Source organism: Chelonoidis abingdonii, chromosome 21 (assembly GCF_003597395.2).
Source record: "Chelonoidis abingdonii isolate Lonesome George chromosome 21, CheloAbing_2.0, whole genome shotgun sequence".
In the NCBI taxonomy this organism is placed as follows: domain Eukaryota; kingdom Metazoa; phylum Chordata; order Testudines; family Testudinidae; genus Chelonoidis; species Chelonoidis abingdonii.
The window spans coordinates 6,645,624-6,661,776 of NC_133789.1; the positions used below are offsets into that span (position 1 = coordinate 6,645,624).

Consider the following 16,153-nt stretch of genomic DNA (forward strand, 5'->3'; position numbering starts at 1 on the left):
AAGATCTGGGCCACTGATGCCACAGAATCCTGTAACATGGTTGATAAGGGCAAGTGCTAAAGACTGAAGCCATAGAACTGCAAAGTGTCGCATGCAGTTGTTGCAAATGCAGCACAGCTTGCATGTATATGTGATTTCATTTTTCTGGGATCCCTCTGTTGCAGCACCTAATCCTGCAACCAGTGTGACTATGGCAAAACTCCAGTAAGAACAGCATCAGACACGCTGTTGGCACTTGCGTGAGCAGTCTCTCCTGCAGCAAGATTAAAAAATAAGTTCAATTGCTTTCTTTCTATGCATGCAATTCTGTGCCCCCACCCCCCAGTTACATCTTAGTATTGTCATCCTTACCCATCCTCCAATCTCTTATGCTGGAGAAAGAGGCTAGTGCTGACTGATTGCAGCACAGATAAAGCAGTAGTGTAAATGATCCCAGGCTGCCTAAACTAACCGTTACTCTATTGTCCTCATCTAGGTAATTACAGTGAGATTTCACTTAATTAAAGTCTGCTGAGTTGGGCGAGCTGCGGCAATGCTCTGAGAGCTTTGAGGCACTGTGGCTAACACCAACCCACGCATGGATCGTTGTTTGGCTCTGAGTAAAAGTGACTGGGTTCTGGGCTCAGTTGCTCTTCTGCAGCATGTGGGTTTTTATTACAAACAGAAGTGAAACCCCTGTCTGTCAGCTTCGCTGAAGGGTGCATGGAAGCATGAACCTGTAGCATAATGCAAATGCTGCCCTATTCCCTTTTAATTGAGGGCTTGTTGCACTTAAGTGTCCTAACATTGATATGGAATATATGAAGCACAAAGGTGCATGTAGAGAGAGATGTGGTCTGGTTATAGGACTCAAAACCATCTCCTGGGATTTCTCCTAGCTCTGCTACTGACTCACTGTATGGCACTGGCCAAGTCATTTGATCTTTCTGTATCTGTTTTTCCATCTGTACAATGGAGATAGTACATATATTACCTACATTCCAGAGGGCTTATGAAGAACGCTTTTAATGTGCTTTGAAGGCAAGTGCCAGATATTAGTAAGTGTTTTTATTGTTTCTAGTGGTGGTGTAGCTGTGTTGGTCCCAGGATATTAGAGGGACGAGGTAGGTGAGGTAATATCTTTTACTGGACTAACTTCTGTTGGTGAGAGAGACAGAGTTGCAAGCTTACACACAGCTGTTCTTCAGGTCCTCAAAGAAAGCTTGTCTCTCTCAACAACAAAAGTTGGTCCAATAAAAGATGTTACCTCATCCACTTTGTCCCTCTCTATGTTTGTGTAGCACTCTGTCTTTGCAAGGTTTGATCCAGATCTCATTGACTGAGAAGGCTTTGGCCCCTCCATAAAAAACATTAACACCCGGCTGGACCTCTGGAGTATCATTATCCTCCATTTTACAGATTGGGAAACTGAGGCAAAGATATGGTCACTCAGGACCATCAGCCTTACTGAGTTTTGTTTCTTTAGTGTAAATCAGGAGTAGCTGCATTGACCACAGTAAAACGGTTGTGGCAGGAAAGTCAGGGCCTATTGTGTTGTTGGAGTTAGGAGCAGACTTCAGTGGAGTTAATCCAGATTGACACTGGTGTGACTACGCAGAATTGGGTCCCAAGAATATAGAATCTTCAAATCTAGCCACCTCCAAATTAGATTTGGTTACAGCTTGGCTGGAAAAGCACCTAGTGGTTAGAACAGCAGATTGGGAGTCAGTACACTCTGTTCTAGTCACACCTCTGCCACCAGTTTGCTGTATAACCTTGCCCAAATCACTTAACCTTGCTCTGCCTCAGTTTCCCTGTTGGTAAAATGGTAATAATGTTTAATTTACTGAGATGTTGTGAGACTAAGTTAATATTGTAAAGTGCATTGACATTCTCAGATGAAAAGTACTATAAAAGGGCAACATGTTATTGTATTATGAAGGCCGCTATGAAAGTACAAGTATTTATCTGTCTCACAGGGGCATTGTAAAATGTTTTACATTTGTAAATGAGACAGAAGGAGATTCTCTGATTTACCCACATTATTGGCAGTCAGCAAGAAAAACCAGTAGTCTTGATTTGCAGTTTGCTGCTCTAAACCCTATCTCCAAGTTTCTTAGTCTTTTTCCACCTAGAACCCATCCCACCAAAATTCTGCCTTTAGTGGATAGCACACTGGACTGTGACCCCAGGGACCTGAGTTATTCCTGGCTCTGCCACTGGCTTTCTTGGTGACCTTGGAGAAGTCACTTGACTTTGCTGTGCCTCAGTTTCCCCACAAGTAAAATGAGGATAATGATACTGACCTCCTTTGTAAAATGCTTTGAGATCTACTGGTGAGCAGCACTACATAAGAGCTATGTATTCTTTATAGCACTCTTCAGTGGCTTCTTACTGTGACCTGAATTTCCCAATGCTCTGCAGGAACTGGATCACTGAAGAAACTAAGGGATAGCGGTTGGTGCTGGCAGGGCTATTGCTTGGTGGGTGGGTGCTGGTTAAGGATGGTTGGTGGGGGATATAGGACTGGAAGAGGATGCTGGATTGCTGTGGAGCTATTTTCTTCCTGCTCCTGCATCTCACGGTGCTCAGGGGAGGCCCTGCTTTGAGAGGCCGTGAAGCCTGTCCCATGACCTTTAGACGCGTGACTTCCCTTGGCCCAGAGATGAACACAGTGTAGGAGGGGTAAAAATTCTACTTTGACCAGATTAGGGGGTAAAAGAAGATAGGGCAAGAGTGCACCAACTGGAAAGGGGAAGGTTCAAAATGATTAACTTGAGCTGGTTCCTGGTAGCATTTTTTCTGTAACTCGGCTGTTGGGCTGTGACCCACAGTGAGTGTCACCTCTCTCCCCACCGACTGACCACATTGCCTCTGGTCCTTAGGGTTGTTTCTTTTATTGTCTTGTCTGCTGTGCGCAGCAGGTAAAGTTTGGTGGGAGCTTTTCCTAAGCAATTCTTTTTGTATTTAAATTTCCTACAAACAGATTTGACCTGGTCACAATTAGTACAACATGAAAATGACTCAGTCCCGTAATACAGGGTTACAACAGAGCTCTCCTGAAATCTTTCATTTACAACAGCGATACTCAGAGCTGAGTGGCTCAGGAGCCAAATTAGCCATCAGCATTATCCAACCGAGCCACAGAATGTGAATTAATTGTTTCATTTACTGTAGTACTATATATTCATATTTAAACGGTGTGATGGGGAAATATTAATATATACACAAATTTCTCAGAGCAAAATGTTTGACCAAGTATTATTATTTTAATCAACTACAGTTGGTTAATAGCATGGTAAAAGCATCCCGATTGGTTGTTAATTAAATCACACAGTGCTTTAATATCATGTGCTGCAAAGAGCTGTGGAGATGCATTAAAGAGCCCCTTGCAGCTCAGATACTCAGTCTGAGTATCACTGAATTAAAACCTCAAATAAAAGGGACAATGTATGTTGGGGAGCATAGGGCCAGCACAGCTGACTTTTGTGTCTCACCACCTACTGCATTCACTACAGGGACGTGGGGCTGCGGTCCCTTTGCTTCCATCGGTTCCTTGGAATTCATAACCTACCAGCTGGCTCAGTTCAGAGCTGTCCCCAGGCTGTTCTACATCAGCCTCAGTAGAGATTAGATTGAGAAGCAGGGAGCCCTTGCTGTGGCCAGGGAAGAATCTGGGCCTAACAGAATCAGGGCTGCCTCTTTTGACTGCAGAGAGAAGGCGGCTCAGGTGAAGAGGGAGGGTGGTCTCTCCTTGCAAGAGCAGTACCTGCCTGTGTGAATGAATTCAATTACAAATAAACTCAATGTGTGCTCCAAAATTACAGCTTACATGCAAAAACTAAGGAACCTGCAGCTTAGAGAGCAGGGTGATGGAGATGGCTATGAGCAAAGAGATCTGCCTCCTGGATTTGGTATCTCAGGGAAGGAAGAGTTTATGATCTGGTCTTCCAGTTCAGGCCTGTTTCCTGAGAGAATGAAATCGTTTCCCAAACATCATCTCTGTACCACAAAGGCTGAATGGTGCCCTATAGAAGATGCTATTCTAGAGCAGTTTGACTTTTCTCCTAGCCTTGGGCCCTTGTCCTGTATATCTCCTGCAGGCCCTGAGTGCCTTGTGGGACACTCTCTTTGTTAGTGATTTACCAATCCCAATGCCCGTTCTCAGTTTCCCCAGTAAGAATCTCTCAGAGATGTTGGCTGCCAAACTCAGTTCCTATTCCCACAAAGGAGTCTGTTTTGTTTACTTTTGTTTTTTCTCTTTGATCCGAGTTTTGACATGAAAAGACATGTCAGCCAGGTAGGAAAGAAAACAACCAAACCCACACCTCTGCCTCCACATGAGCTTCTTCAACACGTGGAGCTGCACACTTGCCAATCAGCCACAGATCCTTATCAGCTCTCTGATGTCCTCATTGTCGTCTTCCCTCTACAGCCTCCTTTCAAATCATTGTACAACCTCTAGAGGTATGTAACCCATCCTGCAAACACCCCCTTCCCCCCCAAAAGGATATAAAACATAAGCCCCGACCACATGGTCACTGAAGATCCTGTGGCACTGGTCAAGATATTCTGGGGAAATTCCAATGTGGGTAATTATCTTCTACATTCTGCATCCTTCCCCCAACAGTTTCAGATCAATGTGGCATAGTTCTGCCCATGACGGTTGTGTAGGGTTCCCCAAACAGCTGCTCTATCTCACCCCAGAAGTAGCTGCATTTCCGTGGTAGGTGAAGTGCCTCCTGTGCATAGCTTGTAGATCAGCTCATTAAATCTGCAAAGCACCTTGGGATCTTGTTGGATAAAAGGTGCTATAAAAATGTAAGTAATTATTAGGCTAGCTTCATTGAACACGCCCTGTGATTTTTAATATTATCGTACATTTATTATATATGAAGCATTTTTTAAATTAAACTATCCCAAAGAGCTTTACAAACTTAACAAATTAGAGCAGCAGCACTGAGGTGCAGCTGGTTCTGGGGTGGAGAGCAGTGACCAAATACCACGCAGCGCACTACAGAACAGTGTGGGAAGGGAAAGCCAAGGACACTGATGTAAACTCCTACTTTTACAAGAAGTACAATGGGATCGTAAACATCCCTGCAGCATAGGCAGAGTGTCAGTTTTGATACCTACTGTCACCCAATAAACTAAATGGTCTACATTTTATATCTACCTAGGAAGGGAAAAAGGTTGAGGTCAGCTCTACTGGGATCAGAACTGATGGTGTCAAGGTGTCTCAAACCTAATGTTTAGGCTGCTAAGCCATCCTTGCTGTCTGTCACTTTGGGAGAGAAAGAAGCTACAGCTCCCGTAGAACAATGAAAGCCCTAATGGATCAGTGCATGGTAATTAAACTGTAAATTCACTGGGGCAAAGAGTGTCTGATATATATATATTTGCACTGTGCTGGACACAGTAGTGATGCTCAGAAAAAGAACAGTTATTCCCCGGGGGGGTCTGTGGGTGGATCTTTGGTCTAATATCACTTTTAAACACTGGAAAGTAAGCTGAGTCTGGCACTGTAGCAGCTGGACAGGGCTGGGAATGGGAGAGCTGTTGTGTGAAAGGGAATCTGGCAGGGCTTGTGGGGAATTGCAACTTTCAAAGTCTGTTCTGTTGACTCTTCACTAATATGTTGGTTCTTTGTACTCTCTGTCTTGTCTTTACTGTAAGTGCTTCAGGGCAGGGATGAACTCTTCTAAAGTCTTGTCTACATGAGAAAGTTTTGACCAGTTATACCAGTATAATTATACCATTGTAGTTAACCTGATATACTGGTATGACTCCAGATGAGGACACCATTTTTTTCTGATTTGAGTGGCTTCGGGGAATGGGGGTAAGCTTAAACTCCTTCCCAAGTAACAAGCTAAACCAAAACCAAGCCTGCTAATGCTAGAATAAGTGTCCACACAGGGGTTATACCTCTATAACTACTGTGCTTTAAAATCACATCCTACCTTATACCAGTATAACTTCCCTGTGTAGACAAGCCCTAAAGCCAGATTCTCCAAGGTATTTAGTAGGGTGACCAGACGCAAGTGTGAAAAATCAGGACGGGGTGGGGGGTAATAGGAGCCTATATAAGAAAAAGACCCAAAAATCGGGACATGTGGTCACCCTGGTATTTAGGTGCCTAACTCCCATTGGTTTTAATGGGAGTTTGACCCAGTTTCTGCAAGGTGTTTAGCCACCTAAGTGTTTGTAAAGCACCTAACCCAATGGCTCCAATCCAGGGTGGAGTTTTTGATGCTAGAGGAATACAAAGAATATATAGGTTCTAACTCTCCACCTTATAGAATTAGCCTCAGGAGTCCTGTCCCCTCTAAAGGACTTGTTTGAATTAATCTCTCTTGGACATGCTCATTTTGCTTAGACTTAACCCGTTTCCTTCCTGTTCTTGCCTCTCTTGAACACAAGAATATTTTTAACCTAATGCTTTGGTGGCATCATGAGCGTGCTCCTGTCCAGCCTTGTTTCACCCTTCCTGTCGCTGCCACAACTCCTTGCCCTCTGGCTTAGCTGTAATTGAGAGGACAAATTTTGCATCTAGCCAGTGGTACGTGGACCCTAAACCTTCTGCATGACCCTCTTCAACATCCATAATGCCCCTCTGCCCCGATGGACTCTGGAGCAGTTCCTAGGAGGCTGGAGAGAGTTTGTTCCTTATTACTGCTGCTACCTGTGGGCCGGGCATGGAGCTGAGAGTCAGGTCTTCTTGGGTAATGAGACCATCTCTACTGATGTCTTGCTGTGTGACCTTAGGTATATCTTGTTGCACCACCATGGTTGTCCTTTCGACTTCACCATCTCTGTGACCTTGAGCAAGTGTTTCCCAGCTGTGTGATAATGAGGCTTGCCTTGCAAAGTACCTTTACATCTAGAGATGAAAAGCTGCCTCGTCAGTGGAAAGTTTATTCATTTCCTCTATCAAGCAGGTGACACTGTCTCCCAAGTTGGGGTGAAGTGTCTTCTATTGTTGTGCGGTTCCCGTCCTTTACAGCTCTGTTTTTGATTTCCTGGGATGACGTTTATTACACCATATCAGTGGCATTTTTACTTTGTTCTTCATCAGTTCACTTATTCTATATCTTCGGGTTTTATGCTGTCACCCATCACTGCAGTGTCTGGGCTTCTTCCATGTAAAGAGCTAGAATTAACTCGAGTGTTGCCCCTAACTTGAGTCCAGTCCACACACAAAATCCTTTCACTGGAGTGTAGGAGTGCTTTTCACTCGAGATGGCTGGCTTGCCAGGGGTGTAGGTACAGTCAGCACAACTTGTCAGCTGCTCCCCCGACCGCTCTGCAGCGTGGATGCAGCTTAACTTTGCTGGACTGCTGCTAGTTCTCCTGTGCCTTCCCACAATTCCTGCTGTGTGCCCAGAAAGGACAGACAAGTTATCCCCCAGTTCACTGGGAAAGAATTCATAGAGTGGTTCAGGTTATTGCAGTGCAAAGAACCCAGAGATGTGTCCTCACATGAGGGGCCCGACATGAGTGAGTGCAGCATCAGTGTGGATACAGCCGCTCCAGGGTTCTCTCTCAGTGGGGCTGTTCTTGCTTGAGCTTGGCTAATGAGAGATTTGCACTCGGGTTGCTCCTCGCTAGAGTCCCCTCTGCAGCGAAGGTTGTTTTAGGCTGAGTAGATGTAGGTGTCAGTGGTGTGAGAGTCATTCGTGCTATGGTTAAAAGGCTTTCTTGAAGAGGAAAATTTTGCAGTATTTTCTAAAGATGGTCAAATTACTATTTACTGTTTGTATCACTGTAGTGCAGGGGTTCTCAAACTGGGGGTCAGGACCCCTCAGGGGGTTGTGATGTTATTACCGGGGGCTCGCAAGCTGTCAGTCTCCACCCCCAAACCCCACTTTGTCTCTAGCATTTATAATGGTGTTAAATATTTTAAGAAGTGTTTTTAATGTATATGGGGGGGCCCACGCGGTCGTACTCAGAGGCTTGCTGTGTGAAAGGGGTCACCAGTAAAGAAGTTTGAGAACCACTGCTGTAATGCCCAGGGCATAGGTCCCCAAACTGTGGGGCGCACCCCCAAACATTCAGGGGTGTATGGCAGGGCCTGGCCTAGCTCCCACGGGGCTGGGGAGGGAGCCTGGCTGAGGCTCCATTCCTGGCTGTGCTCTTGGCCCCAGACTCAACCCTTACTCCTGTCTGTGGTTTCCCCCACCTCCCCCCCGGGAGCTATGGCACCACTCCTGGCTCCAGGGAGAGCAGATGGGGGAAGGGAGGGGGGCACGACCCTGAAAAGTTTGGGGACCACTGACCTAGGGGCCTCAGTCAGAGACCAGGACACTGTTGTGCTAGGTACTGTACAAACAGAACACAAAAACCATCTCTGCTCTAGGGGGCTTTTTGATCCAGATCTCATTGACTGAGAAGGCTTTGGCCCTTCCCTCAATAACATTAACACCCTGCTGGATCTCTCTGGAGTAAAGTTATCCTCCATTTTACAAATTGGGAAACTGAGGCAAAGATGTGGTCATTCAGTAAGGCTGATGGTCCTGAGTTTTGTTTTTCCTGGCGTAAACCAGGAGTAGCTCCATTGACCTCAGTGGAGTTACGCTGTTGTAAAACGGTTGTGGTAGGAAAGTCAGGGCCTGTTGTGATGATAGCGTTAGGATCAGGCTTCAGTGGAGTTAATCCAGATTGACACTGGTGTGACTGTGCAGGATTGGGCACCAAGAATTTAAGACCTTCAGATCTAGCCATCACCAGGTTAGATCTGGTTACATCTTGGCTCAGAATTTTGCTAGCTCTCTTCTCCCCTACATTTCCAGTTCAGTATATTTCTCACTCTGCACTTCACAGCGGCAGTATAAAAACACCACCACGCTGAACTACTCCACTAGCTGCAAAGCAACAATGAACCAGACCCTAGGTCTTGCCTTACCATGCCAGCCCTAATGGCTATAAAACGTCCCCTCCAGCTGTGCTCTGTGATACACGGTACAGCAAACCCAGGGAGCATCCTTACCTGGATAGAGTTCGGCTGCAGCAGCTGCTGCAACAAAGAGGAAGCGTGTTTTCTGTTTGACGGCTAAGCTCCGAGTTACAACCACTCTCACGATGCCTGGCTGTGTGGTTACTCATGGTCTTCTCTTCACAAATCAGGTGAACTGGTTATCTATTTAAAAAAAATGGGGGTGGGGGAGGGGCGAGGCGGAGAGGAAATCAGGCAGTTTCCTGTTTGTTTGTGCTGAACAAAAACCTGTTTGGTTGTTCTGAGTGATAAGTAAGCCTGCAAGCAGCCTTAGAGAGTCTAGAGCTCAGCTATGCAAATTAACATTAGAGAATTATAAAGATGAGGTTTTTAATATGGAGGAAGATTTCAACCTGCAACCATCAAATCATCTTGGGACACTTAAAACGAGGGAGAGAAGGGATGGAGGCCCTCACACTAGCTTGCACCCATCGTAGGTCAGCAGTGACGAGCTGCTGACCAGATGATTGCCCATGGGCAGCATCCGTGAAATGAGTTTGGCCTGCGTTGTCTCTCGTTGGAAGTCTCCGCTGGCCCAAGACATGGGGCATCCAGCTCAGGCCTGAGAGATGTTGGTGACGAAATGCTGGGGTTAAGCACGCACTGCTGTCCCTGTTCAGTGGCTAAATAAATATAGGACCTTGGTCTTAAAGGCTGCCAGGCTAGCACCCTCTACCAGCTCTAAATTCACTTAAATTGTGTAGATCAGATCAAATAAATGAGAGTACTGGGACCTGGTGGATCCCTCTGCCACTGATAAATTACACCATTAATTGTAGGCACCAGGACTCCAGCACAACAGGATGGATGTAATTCCTGCACAGCTTAATATTCCTCCTCTCCAGCTCTTGGTTTTATCATTTATATCCCCCTGTGGAGCAGCTGTGAGAAGATCCCAACTGGATTCCAAGCAGCAGTCTACTGTGGAATGAGAGGTGCTGCGTTAGACTTACAAGAACGTGCTTTCAAAACTATCTGTTTTCTTCCTGCTTGTGGATTCACCATCAGGCAAAAACTTTGCCACTGGATTTGCCTCTGGGCACTGGGTGCAAGAAACTTCCTCCATCTGGATTCACCACTAGGGATAAGGTGTGCGACAGCTGTTGAGAAATATTGTATCTCCAGAATCAGGGGTGCACAGGGGATGCTGCCATGTCAGGCATGGAAATTGGCAGGGGAAAGGATTAAACAAGGAAGCCGTCTATTGACATCATCAGAGAGGAGTCGGTGCACTTCCAGAGTAGATGCAGCTACACTGGTAGGGGTGAACGTACCAATGCAACATGCTTGGTAAGCACAGATTTCATGTGCAGGTGCCCGGGCTTGGGTACTCTGTGCTGTGTAGATGTGACCAAAGATATAACTGTCGAAGCTACCAGAAGCTTGGCACAAGACACATTAAACAGGGAAACGGGCAGCACAGCTTGAATGAGATGTCTTAGTACTGCAGCAGTAAACCAGTGAGATGAGCAAGGGAGATTGGTTTGAAAAAGCCTGCTCTGGCAAGGAATCTGGTATCACGGGTTTAGTGGGATAACCTCGCATGGAAGGGGTTAAACATGCAGCTGAGCGCCCAAACTTTGTTTGCACATGAACGGGTGACAGATTTCACACCAATGGTTTGCATGTTTAGTGCTGGCCCAGCACTTTCTCGGTATTGTCTTTGCCCCCAAGGTCCGGGAAGAGCCTTTCTGCTCTGAGGGTACCCTGACCTCTTTACTCACCTGCCCTGATTGCAAGGGAAACACCCTCTTTTCTTTTCTTTTTCTGGCCGCAAGTTCTGCTCTGCTCAGCAGATTTATTGCTGCCATCTAGTGGTGCTACAAGAACAAGGCCTGCTCGTGACTGCTCCCCCTGCCCCCCAAACACAGTGCGGGGCTGTGAAAAATGTATTCCCTCTGTAGATCTCCGCTTCTTGGTGAATGAAATGGCCTGTTGTGTCTGGAGGCTGCAGCCCTCATTTCCCACCTGGTAAATTAGCCCCCCTGACTTTCAGTGTCTAAATTATCTTCACAGATACCTGTAAGAAACTGGAGAAGCCATGGATTTTATCTGAACATGATACTGCTATCTGTGTCAGTCAGTGGGGTAGGTAGCTACAGGGAGATTTTGGAAACGGGGGCATTTTTTTGTTGTCGGTATGGAACAATAAACAGGAAAGATTCTGCACTGGGCATTGCTTGGAGTGACTTCCTTTTTTGTTTCTAGTATATTTTTAGTGATGGTGATGTGCCCTGGAGCCCCCTCCAACATTCACTGAAGAGATGCACTGATGTGAGGTGGACACATACCTGGTGGAAAGACCAAATATGGCAAGGAGAGGGGAGTTCAGTCTTCACGGACTGATCAGTCCCCTTTTCTGAGAAGGATGCCCATTAGTGGGGAGAGTGGTGTTTGACTGCAGACACCTTATCTACTGAGAATTAACTCAAGGTCTTACATCTTCATTTCAGCTAGCACACCCAACCACCATCTTTGGTCACCGCTTCCCCATGTTGGAGTCTAGCACAAAATTACCTCTGCACTTGGCACCTTTGGATGATAGACTAGTACCATTGCTTCCTCGCTGCCTAAGACTGATCTCTCAGGAACAGGCTTCAAGCGTGTTGGTGGGGCAAGATGGAGGAAGCTAGTGCTGTGACTTTCCCTGGTGCACCAGTTCTGCTGGTTAGTAGAGATCAGACTGTCTCCTTCAGGGGTGCCTGTCCAGCACCTCTTACTACCACTGAGTAAGTTCCTCTTTCGTAACTTCCCAATGATTTTATGCACCCTGCTATGGCAGTCTCTCCACTAACACAGAATCCCTTTCTTAGGTAGGAGAGGGCAGAGACAGGTGGGTTTAGCAACTCAAGCCAAATTAAGCCCAGGGGGCTCACATAGGACTTCTTAGTGGTTGGAGGAAGGTGTTAACAGAAAAGAGAGACGGGAATAAGAAACAGTGTGATTTAACCATGAGGAGATCAGTGGTAACAAACCCTACCGTGCACTGAGAAGCACAAGATGTACATGCCTCTAACCTGTCCCCATTTTTTGACCTTTGGTGCATCTTAGTCCTTGCCGCTGTTTCACATTTATAGTTTGTTATTGACATCATCAATGCTGAACCTGAAGCCACATTCTTCAAGAAGGCTTGGGGGTGCTGATTTTTTTTAAATAATTCTGCTGGGACTTGATGTGACCTGAGCCTGAAGTTCTCTATAAACCCATCAGGAAAAGTACAGAACGGGTCGTGGCACTGCAAGTGTCCTCCAGACTGCCCTGCCAGCATCTTAACCTTGGTTATGGAAGCTCCCAGCCTCAGGGGGGAAGAGGGAGAGAGGAGGGAAGATCAGCCTTTGGCTGAATTCAGTCCTGGAGTTCTCTACTGAGACTGTCAAGGAGTCTGCTAATTAGTACTAAGTGTGGTGGTGTTTTTGGCTGACATGTTCCAACTGTACACAGAGAACTGGGCTGACAGCTCCAAGTTTGGTTGGTATAGCCCATGAGAGGCTGATGCCTTTGTTACGGCTGGACTCAGTCAAAGCTGCATCCGTCAGGGTAGAGGCTCTGTATCCTACCCTGATCTCCCAAGTCACCCACCCAGCCCTCATTTCAAGCGTCCTGTGCAGCTATTTTTCTCATGTCCCTGATTTTGGGGTCATTGCCTACTGTTGGAGCTTGGCCAGAAGACATGTTCTATCAACCTGGGAAACTACTGTAGGCACAGGATAGCCAAGAGATTCTCCCTGCAGATGATGGGACAAATGCAGCTTTTAAGAGGAGCTTTGAAATTCTCAGTCTCATGACAGCTCTGGCTTAAAACCAGAGGCAGCTGGAGGAAGGATAACAGGGCAGTTAACAACTAGAGAACATTTGTGAAAAGAATTTCCTCCAAAAGTGGAGGAAATAGTAAGTAATAAGGCCCAGAGGCCACCATTCAGGCCTTCAATCATCTCCTCCAGCGACGCTAACAGCAAAAGCAGCAGGAAGCGTTCCACTCTGCTGAAAACATGAAACCGGAGGAAGAAGTAACACAAAACAACAGAAGCTGAGAAAGGGATTTTAGATCCACTGTTCTGAGCCCAGCACCTGGCGCATGAAACTTAATCTAGAGAAATGCAGGAAGCACTAAGGGTCTTTAAAGAGGGCCATGGGAGAAGAGTAGAAGCTTCCTTAAAAGACTGTCTAAAGCAATAAAACCCAGAAATAAAGAATGGGAACAGTGGAGGGGAAAACGGGTCTGGAAGTTATTTGGGATTTATTTACCTTTCTGCTCAGACGTTTAAAATACTTTGAAAGCTCAGGCACCTCATCACTGAAAGATCTTACTTTGGCAGCAGAAAGAGGACTGGATGGGATAGGCAGACTTTTACCTTTACGTGGATTCCAGCACAAGGATCAAAAGTGGCCATCAGATGAAAATCAGGCCAGCATTCTCAGATCTGGTCCTACTAGCCAGGTGTTTACACCACCACAGAAACATAGTGGAGTGAGAGGGGCTAGTGCATTTCATTGAGACTGCACTTCACTCATGCTTAATGGGTGCTTCCTTTAGAATAAAGGAGACACTGCCAGTGGGGGAGACATTTGTTTAGGCATCCAAGCATGGTCATTCCCCAGACTTGAAGATGCCCTAAATGTTGAGGTGATTAAGATGGACAAATACAGTAGTTGGTGGCATTTACAACCAAGTGTGACCAAGACAGTTTTGAGTATATTCCATCTTTACAGTGCCAGAACAGCAAAAGAACTGAATAGCTTTCTCAATGGTCATCACTTGAAACACACATCCCACCCAGTCTACGTTGGAGTAACCCTAGACAGATCTCTCAATCTTAACCTCCTGAGGAAAATTGCCTTCAGGTGAGGTCATGTAACTACCTGCTAAACAAAACTGATCCGCAGTCCATAGGGAGCAAATGCTCAAACTCTCTAATCATCTGCTTTAGGCCTGTTACTCTGCTGCAACATACAGTGCTCCAGTCTGGCTCCATTCATCCCACATCAAGTTAGTGACACACAACTATATTCAGTCATGTGCATCGTAACTGACATGCTTTGACCCACACCAGTATCGTGGTTCCCCACATTAAGCAACATCGGTCCTCCCCACATCTGGTGAGGATGCTACAACCAGAATGGTTGAGAAGATCAGAGCAAACCCAAGTGGCTTTGAGCACCCAAGAGCACACTTGCTAGTGAGGTACTCATTGTTGGCCCACTTGCCCTGCCCAGATTTCTCTGTGATGTCGATGTAGCGAGAAGAATGGTTTCTGACATCCGCTACAGAACAGTCTCTTATAACTGACCTGACCATGTGTGTACCTGGCTTTGATTTGCCATGCCGGTCCTGGGCCCTTCTGAACCGATTTTGAAGGGGCTGGGGTCTATATGCAGCTAGCCTTCACACTAGAGGTCAATGAAAGGATGCCACATGTGGCTGTGGCCAAAGATGGATAATGTCACCCATCACTGACAACTGCCCTGACCAGATTTGAGGGTGCTCTGAGGGCTCAGCACTTTGCTGATGAGGTGGTGGGAAATAAGGCAGGTTCCACATCCGATAAGATGTGGGAGAGAGGGAAAGAAAGAGTCTCTTGGGCTACTACTGCAGTAGCTTGTGGCAAAGTAATTTTAAACTTAACCCCTTTGTGACTGGCTCTGCCTTGCAGAATGCAGCAGTTCTTTCAAGTGCCACCATGCCAGCAGGATTTCTCAGCAAGCTGGAGCAGTAATTGTCAGTGGTATGACCCTGCAGAGCTTGTTGCCTGCAAGGTAACCTGTAGCCCAAACGCTACCAGGCAATGAATGAGTTTTTTAAAAAGCCTTTCCCCTTGAAGGCTGATATGAATATGGAATTATCTTATCCTCAAAGGAAAGAGTTGGGAGTGGAGGCTGGGGCAATGCATGGGAGAAAACAAGGTCATGCTCTCATTGGGGTAGTTTTTACCTGGGAGAAAGACATTCAGCCAAAGAAATACCCTTTTTTGCCCTGTAGAAATTCTCAGGTTAGAACTGAGCTGGACTGTGCACAAAGAGAAAGGTTCTCCTTTTCCGAGCTCCAGCAACCAGCCAGGAATTGTTTTTACCAGTAGCAGAGAGGTGTAGTCAGTGTATTATATATAAGCTCTTTGGGGCTGTCTTTTCGTTCTGGGTTTGTATACGACCTAGCACAGTGGTGGCATGGTCCAGGCCTGGGAGTTGTAGGTGCTGCCTTAGTATAAATAAAACCAGGATAACTAACAGATCTTAGAGTTCTGCCCTGCGTAGCTCTCCATGCACCATACGAAGGAAGGTGGTAAGAGTCACTTAGCAGATGGGCAAACTGATGTGCAGGGAGGTGAAGTTACTTGCCCAAGGCTACACAATAGATCGATGGCAAAGTAGATACAGGACCCCGAAGTCCAATTCTCAGTCTAGTGCTCTACCTCTAGAATTATTCTGCCTCTTGATATATATGAGCCCTCTAACCACTGGAAGTCCAGTTGGTGAATCTTTGCAGCAGCAGCCGCCTTGCAAGATGTCTTCTATTCACTGGTTTCAGCGAAAAGTCTCACAACAGCTTATCAGAGCATTTTGATTCTCACACTAAGTGCAAACAGGCAGCCCAGCAACAGACACATGAAGGTTAGTATCTTTTAGTGGAGGGGTCAGCAGCCTTTCAGAAGTGCTGTGCCGAGTTTTCATTTATTCACTCTAATTTAAGGTTTCGCGTGCCAGTAATATATTAACGTTTTTAGAAGGTCTCTTTCTATAAATTCATAATATATAACTAAACTATTGTTGTAAAATAAAGTAAATAAGGTTTTTAAAATGTTTAAGAAGCTTCATTTAAAATTAAATTGAAATGCAGAGTCCCCCGTACCGGTGGCCAGAACCCAGGCAGTGAGAGTGCCACTGAAAATCAGCTCGTGTGCCGCCTTTGGCACTCGTGCCATTGGTTGCCTACCCCTGTTCTAGTGGAAGACAGCTCAAGTTTTTATTCAAGAACTCCACTGCTCAAGCCAAGTTTTATTTAACCAAAAGCAATTTGGTTTTGCTCCAGTTCCACTGCTTGGGAATTGTGCTCAAGACGCACCCTTCTTTTCAGCCAGAGGATCTTGCTGCTGGGGACTTTTGCTTTATGACTTGAAATAACAACAGCAAGAAGCACCTTTTTTCAGAACTTCGTTCTTTTAAGAAATGAAACATGACAAAGCTGGG

General features: G+C 46.0%; 1 long non-coding RNA gene across 2 annotated transcripts; it reads left to right on the forward strand.

Annotated features, from left to right (window-relative positions):
* The first annotated feature begins 36 nt into the window (after positions 1–36).
* Positions 37–12,127, forward strand: LOC116831463 (uncharacterized). 2 transcript variants are annotated; one of them, XR_012654664.1, is made up of 4 exons: positions 37–124; positions 4,252–4,446; positions 8,800–9,102; positions 11,425–12,127. It is a non-coding gene; the product is annotated as an uncharacterized LOC116831463 (long non-coding RNA). The 2 variants fall into 2 exon arrangements; XR_004375202.2 differs by lacking the exon at positions 11,425–12,127 and adding an exon at positions 9,751–11,069.
* The last annotated feature ends 4,026 nt before the right edge of the window (positions 12,128–16,153 follow it).